Source organism: Oncorhynchus masou, chromosome 9 (genome assembly GCF_036934945.1).
Source record: "Oncorhynchus masou masou isolate Uvic2021 chromosome 9, UVic_Omas_1.1, whole genome shotgun sequence".
NCBI lineage: Eukaryota > Metazoa > Chordata > Actinopteri > Salmoniformes > Salmonidae > Oncorhynchus > Oncorhynchus masou.
In genome coordinates, this window is record NC_088220.1 from 19,971,968 (window position 1) to 19,982,713 (window position 10,746).

Sequence of the window (10,746 nt, forward strand, 5' to 3'; positions counted from 1 at the left end):
AACATTGACGTATACGCTGACTTGGTGAGCGAGTTTTATAAGGAAGTGTATAGGAGATATTGTACCCACTGTGACTATTAAAACCTTCCATAACCAGAAACCGTGGATTGAACACAGCATTTGCACAAAACTGAAAGCAGGTACCACCATGGCAAGGCGACTGGAAACATGACCAAATACAAACACTATAGTTATTCCCTCCATAAGGCAATCAAACAAGCAAAGCGTCAGTATAGAGACAAAGTAGAGTCGCAATTCAATGGCTCAAACACGAGACATATCTGGCAGGATCTACAGACAATCATGGATTACAAAAAGAAAACCAGCTCCGTTGAGGACATCAACGTCTTGCTCCCAGACAAATTAAACAACTTCTTTGCACGCTTTGAGGAAAATACAGTACCACTGACACGGCCTGATACCAAAGACGGAGGGCTCTCCATCTCTGTGGCCAACGTGAGTAAAATATTTAAATGTGTTAACCCTCGCAAGGTTGCCGGTCCAGACAGCATCCCCAGCCGCATCCACAGAGCATACGCAGACAAGCTGGCTGGTGTGTTTACGGACATATTCATTCAATCTCTATCCCAGTCTGTTGTCCCCACATGCTTCAAGATGGCCACCATTGTTCCTGTTCTCAAGAAAGCTAAGGTAACTGAACTCAATGACTATCTTCCCACTTCCCACACTCACTTCTGTAATCATGAAGTGCTTTGAGAGACTAGTCAAGGATCATATCACCTCCACCCTACCTGTTACCCTAGACTCACTCCAATTTGCTCACCGCCCCAATAGGTCCACAGACGATGCAATCGCCATCACACAACACACTGCCCTATCCCATCTGGACAAGAGGAATACCTATGTAAGAATGCTATTCATTGACTACAGCTCAGCATTCAACACCATAGTACCCTCCAAACTCATCATTAAGCTTGAGACCTTGGGTCTCGACCCCGCCCTGTGCAACTGGTTCCTGGACTTCCTGATGGGCCGCCCCTAGGTGGCGAAAGTAGGGAAAAAAACATCTCCACTCCGCTGATCCTCAACACTGGGGCCCCACAAGGGTGCGTTCTCAGCCCTCTCCTGTACTCTCTGTTCACCCACGACTGCGTGGTCATGCACACCTCCAACTCAATCATCAAGTTTGTAGATGGTAGGCTTGATTACCAACAATGACGAGACAGCCTACAGGGAGGAGGTGAGAGCCGGAGTGTGGTGTCAGGAAAATAACCTCTCACTCAATGTCAGCAAAACAATGATCGTGGACTTCAAGAAACAGCAAAGGGAACACCCCCCTATCCACGGGACAGCAATGGAGAAGGTGGAAAGTTTTAAGTTCCTCTACAAACTGAAACGGTCCATGCACACAGACAGTGTGGTGAAGAAGGCACAACAGCACCTCTTCAACCTCAGGAGGCTGAGAAAATTTTGCTTGTCCCCTGAAAACCCTCACTAACTTTTCAGGTGCACAATTGAGAGCATCCTGATGGGCTGTATCACTGCCTGGTACGGCAAATGCACGGGCCACAAACGCAGGGCTCTCCAGAGGGTGGTGCGATCTGCACAACGCATCACCGGGGGAAAACCAGCTGCCCTCCAGGACACCTACTACACCCGATGTCACAGTAGGGCAAAAAGATCATCAAGGACAACAACCACCCGAGCCACTACCTGTTCACCCTGCTTCCATCCAGAAAGTGAGGTCAGTATAGGTGCATCAAAGATTGGACAGAGAGATTGAAAAACAGCTTCTATCTCAGGGCCATCAGATAGTTAAACATCCACCACTAGCACAGAGAGGTGACTGCCTACCTATAGACTTGGCCACTTTAATAAATGGAACACTAGTCACTTTAATAGTGTTTACATATCTCGCATTACTCATCTCACATGTACAGTTGAAGTCGGAAGTTTACATACACTTAAGTTGGAGTCATTAAAACTCGTTTTTCAACCACTCCACAAATTTCTTGTTAACCTTTTCGGGCTTGGGTGCAGTATTTTCACGTCCGGCGTGCCCAAAGTTAACAGAAGCTAGGATATGCATATAATTGGTATAGTTAGATAGAAAACACTCTAAAGTTTCTAAAATTGTTTGAATAATGTCTGTGAGTATAACAGAACTGATATGGCAGGTGAAAACTTGAGAAAAATCCATCCAGGAAAAAATAATTGAGGTTACTCTCTTTTCAATTAATTTTCTATGGGGACCTAAATTTCTGTGGCAATTGCTCGCAGTTTATATTGCTTCCACTGGATGTCAATAGTCTTTAGAAATTGGTTGATGTTTCTCCTTTGTGTAATGAAGAAGTAGGGCTGTTCAGAACGAGGATCCAGTGTAGTGTACTGTTTGTTAGAGGCGCGTGACTTGAAAGCACGCTCCACTTTGTTTTTATCCGCTATTAACGCAGTTTATCCTGTCTTAAATTTTATCGATTATTTACGTAAAAAAATACCTAAAGTTGTATTAGGAAGGTTGTTTGAAATGTTTGGAACACGTTTACATGGTAACTTATTAGATATTTTGTAGTCATGTAGTGCGAGTTTGAACCGGTGTTTTTCTGGATCAAACACGCCAAATAAATGGACATTTTGGAGATATAACGACCAAATTAATCAAACAACAGGACCATTTGTGACGTTTATGGGACATATTGGAGTGCTAAAAAAATAATATCTTCAAAGGTAAGGCATGAATTATATAGTTATTTCTGCGTTTTGTGTCGCGCCTGGCAGGTTGAAATATGAATGTCATGTTTGGTGGTGTGCTATCCTCAGATAATCGCACGGTTTGCTTTCGCCGTAAATCCTTTTTGAAATCTGACACGTTGGCTGGATTAACAACAAGTGTAGCTTTAATTTGGTGTATTGCATGTGGGATTTCATGAAAGTTGATTATTTATAGTAATTTAATTTGAATTTGACGCTCTGCCATTTCACCGGATGTTGTTGAGGGGTTCCGCTAGCGGAATGTCTAGTTGTAACAAGTTTTAACAAACTATAGTTTTGGAAAGTCGGTTAGGACATCTACTTTGTGCATGACACAAGTAATTCTTCCAAAAATAGTTTACAGACAGATTATTTCACTTATAATTCACTGTATCACACAATTCCAGAAAATGAGGCTTTAGAAGCTTCTGATAGGCTAATTGACGTCATTTGAGTCAATTGGAGGTGTACCTGTGGATGTATTTCAAGGCCTACCTTCAAACTCATTTCTCTTTGTTTGACATCATGGGAAAATCAAAAGAAATCAGCCAAGACCTCAGGAAAAAAAGTGTAGACGTCCACAAGTCTGGTTCAACCTTGGGAGCAATTTGCAAACACCTAAAGGTACCACATTCATCTGTACAAAAAATAGTACGCAAGTATAAACAACATGGGACCACACAGATGTCATACCGCTCAGGAAGGAGACGCGTTCTGTCTCCTAGAGATGAACGTACTATGGTGCAAAAAGTGCAAATCAATCCCAGAACAGATGCTGGAGGAAACAGGTACAAAGTATATATATATATATATATATATATATATCTCCACAGTAAAAACAAGTCCTATATTGACATAACCTGAAAGGCCGCTCAGCAAGGAAGAAGCCACTGCTCCAAAACTGCCATAAAAAAAGCCAGACTACGGTTTGCCACTGCACATGGGGACAAAGATCGTACTTTTTTGGAGAAATGTCCTTTGGTCTGATGAAACAAAAAGAGAACTGTTTGGTCATAATGAACACCATCCCAACTGTGAAGAACAGGGGTGGCAGCATCATGTTGTGAGGGTGCTTTGCTGCAGGAGGGACTGGTGAACTTCACAAAATAGATGGCAACATGAGGAAAGGAAAATTAGGTGGATATATTGAAGCAACAACAAGACATCAGTCAGGAAGTTAAAACTTGGTAGCAAATGGGTCTTCCAGATGGACAATGACCCCAAGCATACTCCCAAAGTTGTGGCAAAATGGCAACAACAACAAAGTCAAGGTATTGGAGTGGCCATCACAAAGCCCTGACCTCAATCCTATAGAACATTTGTGGGCAGATCTGAAAAAGTGTGTGAGAGCAAGGAGGCCTACAAACCCGACTCATTTTCACCAGCTCTGTCAGGAGGAATGGGCCAAAATCCACAAAACGTCTTGTGGGAAGCTTGTGGAAGGCTACCCGAAATGTTTGACCCAAGTTAAACAATTTAAAGGCAATGCTACCAAATACTAATTGAGTGTATGTGAACTTCTGACCCACTTGGAATGTGATGAAAGAAATAAAAGCTGAAATAAATAATTCTCTCTACTCTTATTCTGACATTTCACATTCTTAAAATAAAGTGGTGATCCTAACTGACCTAAGACAGGTCATTTTTACTAGGATTAAATGTCAGGAATTGTGAAAACTGAGTATAAATGTATTTGGCTAAGGTGTATGTAAACTTCCAACTTCAACTGTATATACTTTATACTGTGTCTTTCACTATCTATTCTTTACTATCTATTGCATCTTAGCTGCTATGTCACTGCCCAACCATATATTTTATACTTATATATTCTCATCTTATTCCTTTACTAGATTGTGTGTATTAGGTTTTGTTGTGGAATTTGTTAGATATTAGGTTTTGTTGTGGAATTTGTTAGATATTACCTGTTAGATGCTGTTGCACTGTCGGATCTAGAAGCATAAACATTTTGCTACACTCACAATAACATCTGCTAACCATGTGTATGCGACCAATACAATTTGATTTGATTTGACACCGTTCTTCCTGATATCAGTGAACCCCCCCGGTCATTCTTGTTATCAGGGAACACTCTGTTCTTCCTGTTATCAGAGAACACTCTATGCTCTTCCTGTTATCAGAGAACACTCTATGCTCTTCCTGTTATCAGAGAACACTCTATGCTCTTCCTGTTGTCAGGGAACACTCTCTGTTCTTCCTGTTATCAGAGAACACTATGCTCTTCCTGTTATCAGAGAACACTCTATGCTCTTCCTGTTATCAGAGAACACTCTATGCTCTTCCTGTTATCAGAGAACACTATGCTCTTCCTGTTATCAGAGAACACTCTATGCTCTTCCTGTTATCAGGGAACACTCTCTGTTCTTCCTGTTATCAGAGAACACTCTATGCTCTTCCTGTTATCAGGGAACACTCTCTGTTCTTCCTGTTATCAGGGAACACTCTCTGTATTTCCTGTTATCAGAGAACACTCTATGCTCTTCCTGTTATCAGAGAACACTCTATGCTCTTCCTGTTATCAGAGAACACTCTATGCTCTTCCTGTTATCAGAGAACACTCTATGCTCTTCCTGTTATCAGAGAACACTCTATGCTCTTCCTGTTATCAGAGAACACTCTATGCTCTTCCTGTTGTCAGGGAACACTCTATGCTCTTCCTGTTATCAGAGAACACTCTATGCTCTTCCTGTTATCAGGGAACACTCTCTGTTCTTCCTGTTATCAGAGAACACTCTATGCCCTTCCTGTTGTCAGGGAACACTCTATGCTCTTCCTGTTGTCAGGGAACACTCTCTGTTCTTCCTGTTATCAGGGAACACTCTATGCTCTTCCTGTTGTCAGGGAACACTCTCTGTTCTTCCTGTTATCAGAGAACACTCTATGCTCTTCCTGTTATCAGGGAACACTCTCTGTTCTTCCTGTTATCAGAGAACACTCTATGCTCTTCCTGTTATCAGAGAACACTCTATGCTCTTCCTGTTGTCAGGGAACACTCTCTGTTCTTCCTGTTATCAGGGAACACTCTATGCTCTTCCTGTTGTCAGGGAACACTTCCTTCCTGTTATCAGAGAACACTCTATGCTCTTCCTGTTGTCAGGGAACACTCTCTGTTCTTCCTGTTATCAGAGAACACTATGCTCTTCCTGTTATCAGAGAACACTATGCTCTTCCTGTTATCAGAGAACACTCTCTGTTCTTCCTGTTATCAGGGAACACTCTCTGTTCTTCCTGTTATCAGGGAACACTCTCTGTTCTTCCTGTTATCAGAGAACACTCTATGCTCTTCCTGTTATCAGAGAACACTCTATGCCCTTCCTGTTGTCAGGGAACACTCTCTGTTCTTCCTGTTATCAGGGAACACTCTCTGTTCTTCCTGTTATCAGAGAACACTCTATGCTCTTCCTGTTATCAGGGAACACATTCTGTTCTTCCTGTTATCAGAGAACACTCTATGCTCTTCCTGTTATCAGAGAACACTCTATGCCCTTCCTGTTGTCAGGGAACACTCTCTGTTCTTCCTGTTATCAGAGAACACTCTATGCTCTTCCTGTTATCAGAGAACACTCTATGCTCTTCCTGTTGTCAGGGAACACTCTATGCTCTTCCTGTTGTCAGGGAAGACTCTCTGTTCTTCCTGTTATCAGGGAACACTCTATGCTCTTCCTGTTGTCAGGGAACACTCTCTGTTCTTCCTATTATCAGAGAACACTCTATGCTCTTCCTGTTGTCAGGGAACACTCTCTGTTCTTCCTGTTATCAGAGAACACTATGCTCTTCCTGTTATCAGAGAACACTCTATGCTCTTCCTGTTGTCAGGGAACACTCTCTGTTCTTCCTGTTATCAGGGAACACTCTATGCTCTTCCTGTTGTCAGGGAACACTCTCTGTTCTTCCTGTTATCAGAGAACACTCTATGCTCTTCCTGTTGTCAGGGAACACTGTCTGTTCTTCCTGTTATCAGAGAACACTCTATGCTCTTCCTGTTATCAGAGAACACTCTATGCCCTTCCTGTTGTCAGGGAACACTCTCTGTTCTTCCTGTTATCAGGGAACACTCTCTGTTCTTCCTGTTATCAGAGAACACTCTATGCTCTTCCTGTTGTCAGGGAACACTCTCTGTTCTTCCTGTTATCAGAGAACACTCTATGCTCTTCCTGTTGTCAGGGAACACTCTCTGTTCTTCCTGTTATCAGAGAACACTCTCTGTTCTTCCTGTTATCAGGGAACACTCTATGCTCTTCCTGTTATCAGAGAACACTCTATGCTCTTCCTGTTGTCAGGGAACACTCTCTGTTCTTCCTGTTATCAGAGAACACTCTATGCTCTTCCTGTTGTCAGGGAACACTCTCTGTTCTTCCTGTTATCAGAGAACACTCTCTGTTCTTCCTGTTATCAGAGAACTCTATGCTCTTCCTGTTATCAGAGAACACTCTATGCTCTTCCTGTTATCAGGGAACACTCTCTGTTCTTCCTGTTATCAGAGAACTCTATGCTCTTCCTGTTATCAGAGAACACTCTATGCTCTTCCTGTTGTCAGGGAAGCACCAAACTCACCATCAAGGATTTACACAGCGGGAGGTCAAACAAGGAACTGACCTCTCTGATTTCCTTTGGGCTAAATGTGATGCGTAGGAGATTTAAAAAATGAAATGCACTTTTACTGTCTGGGCCTCTGTGACCTGAGTTTGTGTGTGGGCTTGTGTGAGTGTGTCAGTGTGTGAGTGTGCAATTAATGTGTGTGTGTGTGTGTGTGTTGCTGAGTGCTCCTTCCCCCATGCTCATTAACTCTCTCCTCCATCTCCCTCTGGGAGCAGACGGTGGTGTGGTTCTTGATGACTACTGGGAGAGAGAGAGATAAAGATAAAAGGTTATTCCTATTATACAGGAGGGGACATCAAAGACACTACCACTCCTTGCATTTCAGAGTGGTTTCATTCTCTCATTGTATTTGCTAATCCTAAAAAGTGGACTTGTCCACTAACAATGTGGCTGGGGAATCGTTTGAAGTTTCAATTGAGGCACTCAGACATGTACGGGGGCGATTGCACCGCAAGGAAAGCATCGCTTTCCCCAAAAATCTTCCGTGTCATTAACATGACTACGAGGATAGGAAACCTACAGTACCGCACAATTTCTTCCAGCCTTTGAAAGAGAGACTTGCAGTGAAGTCACTCTTCTCCCATATACGTCACACAGTGCTTCAGGCCCTCTGAGTCTCTCTCTCTGGGCAGGTTTTTAGAGTATTTTTTAGCTGTAGCTCCATGTTAGTCAGGTAGAAGCAGCATTGCTCATTAAAGGGTAATGGAAACACTAAGATTTAGAACATGAAATATTAGTGGATTGAGTACATCTCTTTCCTTAGATTTACTTCTTAAAGTTCTCCTTTAATAGCTGTATCTCACTCTGTCTTGTTTCATGCCACCCAGCCAGCTCCAACAGATAGATTACTGTCCCCTCGACAGACAGACAGACAGACAGGCAGACAGGCAGACAGGCAGGCAGGCAGGCAGGCAGGCAGGCAGGCCCTCTCTCTCTATGTGTGAATCTCAATTGGCACCCTTTTTTCTATCTAGTCCACTACTTTTGGGCTTTGGTCAAAATAGGGCCCTGGTCAAAAGTAGTGCACTATACATTGAATAGTAGTCCAATAGGGTGCAATTTGGGATACAGACTCTCATTCACCCAGGGGAGGGGGATAAAGGAAAATCCACTGGACCGGGGAGAGGGGGGATCGGAGGGCTGCCCAGAGTGCAGAGAGCCTCCCAGGCAGAGGGTGAGGTATCGGAGGGTTGCCCAGAGAGCCTCGAAGTCAGAGGGTAAGGGATCGAAGGGCTGCCCAGAGTGCCGAAAGCCTCCCAGGCAGAGGGCGAGGGTTCGGAGGGTTGCCCAGAGAGCCTCCCAGGCAATGCACGTCTGGCAGGGTGATGGGCTAATGACAGGCCAGCAGGACAAGGCTGAGCTACTGCCTCATATCATAATAAGGCCTGCTGTTGGAGTTGCATGGATCTCCTGTCCCTGCTCCGACTGGGCACCCAGCTGGGCTCCTAAACAGCGGTCCTCCTTGTACCACGGTAATTGTCCTGTGTAAATGGAAACAGCAGCTCCCCCACTCTTTCACTTCTTCCTTCTCCTCTACCTCCGTCCTACTCTTCTTCCCCCTCTCCCACACACACACCCACAAGGCCCTCTCCTATTGTCTCCTTCATGCCCAGAGGTGAGAGGTTGGAAGTAATTGGATAGGTATCCATTGGAAACAGGCTGTGGTGTTGTGCCCATGCCCACATGGGATGCCCGCCCCCTCCCTGGAGCGATAAGGCAGCAGGCTGTCTCCTCAACACCCTGGAACTATTGCAGCGTTTCCCTATTGTACCTGAGGGCTTACTATACTGGTTACACAGACACCCACCGGTACACACACACACCGGTACACACACACACATACCGGTACACACACACACACACACGCCGGTACACACACACACACACACCGGTACACACACACACCGGTACACACACACACCGGTACACACACACACACACACACACACACACAGTGTTTACAAAGTCAATCTTTTGAGAAGGAGATTTCAGCATAGCTCTTCCAAATCTGACTGAGGGTTTCTGTAAATTATTGCCTTTTCCACAAAACTTTTTAGGCCGAAATAAATCACAGGAGGTTTCACACTGTGCTGAGGAATACCTGATGCATTTGCCAACAAAGCACAAGCTCTAATTCGCTAATTTCTCACACATAACCGTGCATACATTCACACTCTACAGTCAAACCACCTTTGCACTGTGTTGGTTTGTTGCATTGGTTGTTTGACCATTGCAGCAGTCAGCTCTTCTCTCCCACTATTTTGGCCTCTTACCAAGGATGAGGGATGCAATGCAGTCTCAGTGTTTCCCTCTATTTTCATGCTAAATTCTTGCCACCTCTGAAAAAGAAATATTAGATATAAAAATATATACACACACACCACCGGTCAAAAGTTTTGGAACACCTACTCAAGCACTTGTTGACAGCTTTTCCTTCATTCTGTGGTCCAACTTATCCCAAACCATCTCAATTGGGTCAGGTTATTGTGGAGGCCAGGTCATCTGATGCAGCACTCCATCACTCTCCTTCTTGGTCAAATAGCCCTTACACAGCCTGGAGGTGTGTTGGGTCATTGTCCAATTGAAAAACAAATTCTATTCCCACTAAGTGCAAACCAGATGTGATGGCGTATTGCTGCAGAATGCTGTGTTAGCCATGCTGGTTAAGTTTGCCTTGAATTCTAAATGAATCCCAACAGTGTCACCAGCAAAGCACCCCCACACCATCACACCTCCTCCTCCATGCTTCACGGTGGGAACCACACATGCAGAGGATCATCCGTTTACCTACTCTGCATCTCACAAAGACACAGCGGTTGGAACAAAAATCTAAAATTTGGACTCATCAGAACAAAAGACAGATTTCTACCGGTCTAATGTCCATTGCTCGTGTTTCTTGGCCCAAGCAAGTCTCTTCTTATTATTGATGTCCTTTAGTAGTGGTTACTTTGAAGAATCTCAAATATAAAATATATTTTGATTTGTTTAACACTTTTTGGTTGCTACATAGTTTTAATGTCTTCACTATTATTTTACAATGTAGAAAACAGTAAATATAAAGAAAAACCCTTGAATGAGTGTGTCCAACATTTTGTCTGGTACTGGTACACTACCGTTCAAAGGTTTGGGGTCACTTAGAAATGTCCTGTTTTCCGGGAAAACATACATGAAATGAGTTGGAAAATGAATAGGAAATAGTCAAGACATTGACAATGTTATTTTTTCTTTATTTTACTAGGCAAGTCAGTTAAGAACAAATTCTTATTTTCAATGACGGCCTGGGAACAGTGGGTTAACTGCCTGTTCAGGGGCAAAACGACAGATTTTGTACCTTGTCAGCTCAGGGATTTGAACTTGCAACCTTTCGGTTACTAGTCCAATGCTCTAACCACTAGGCTACACTATAATGATTTTTAA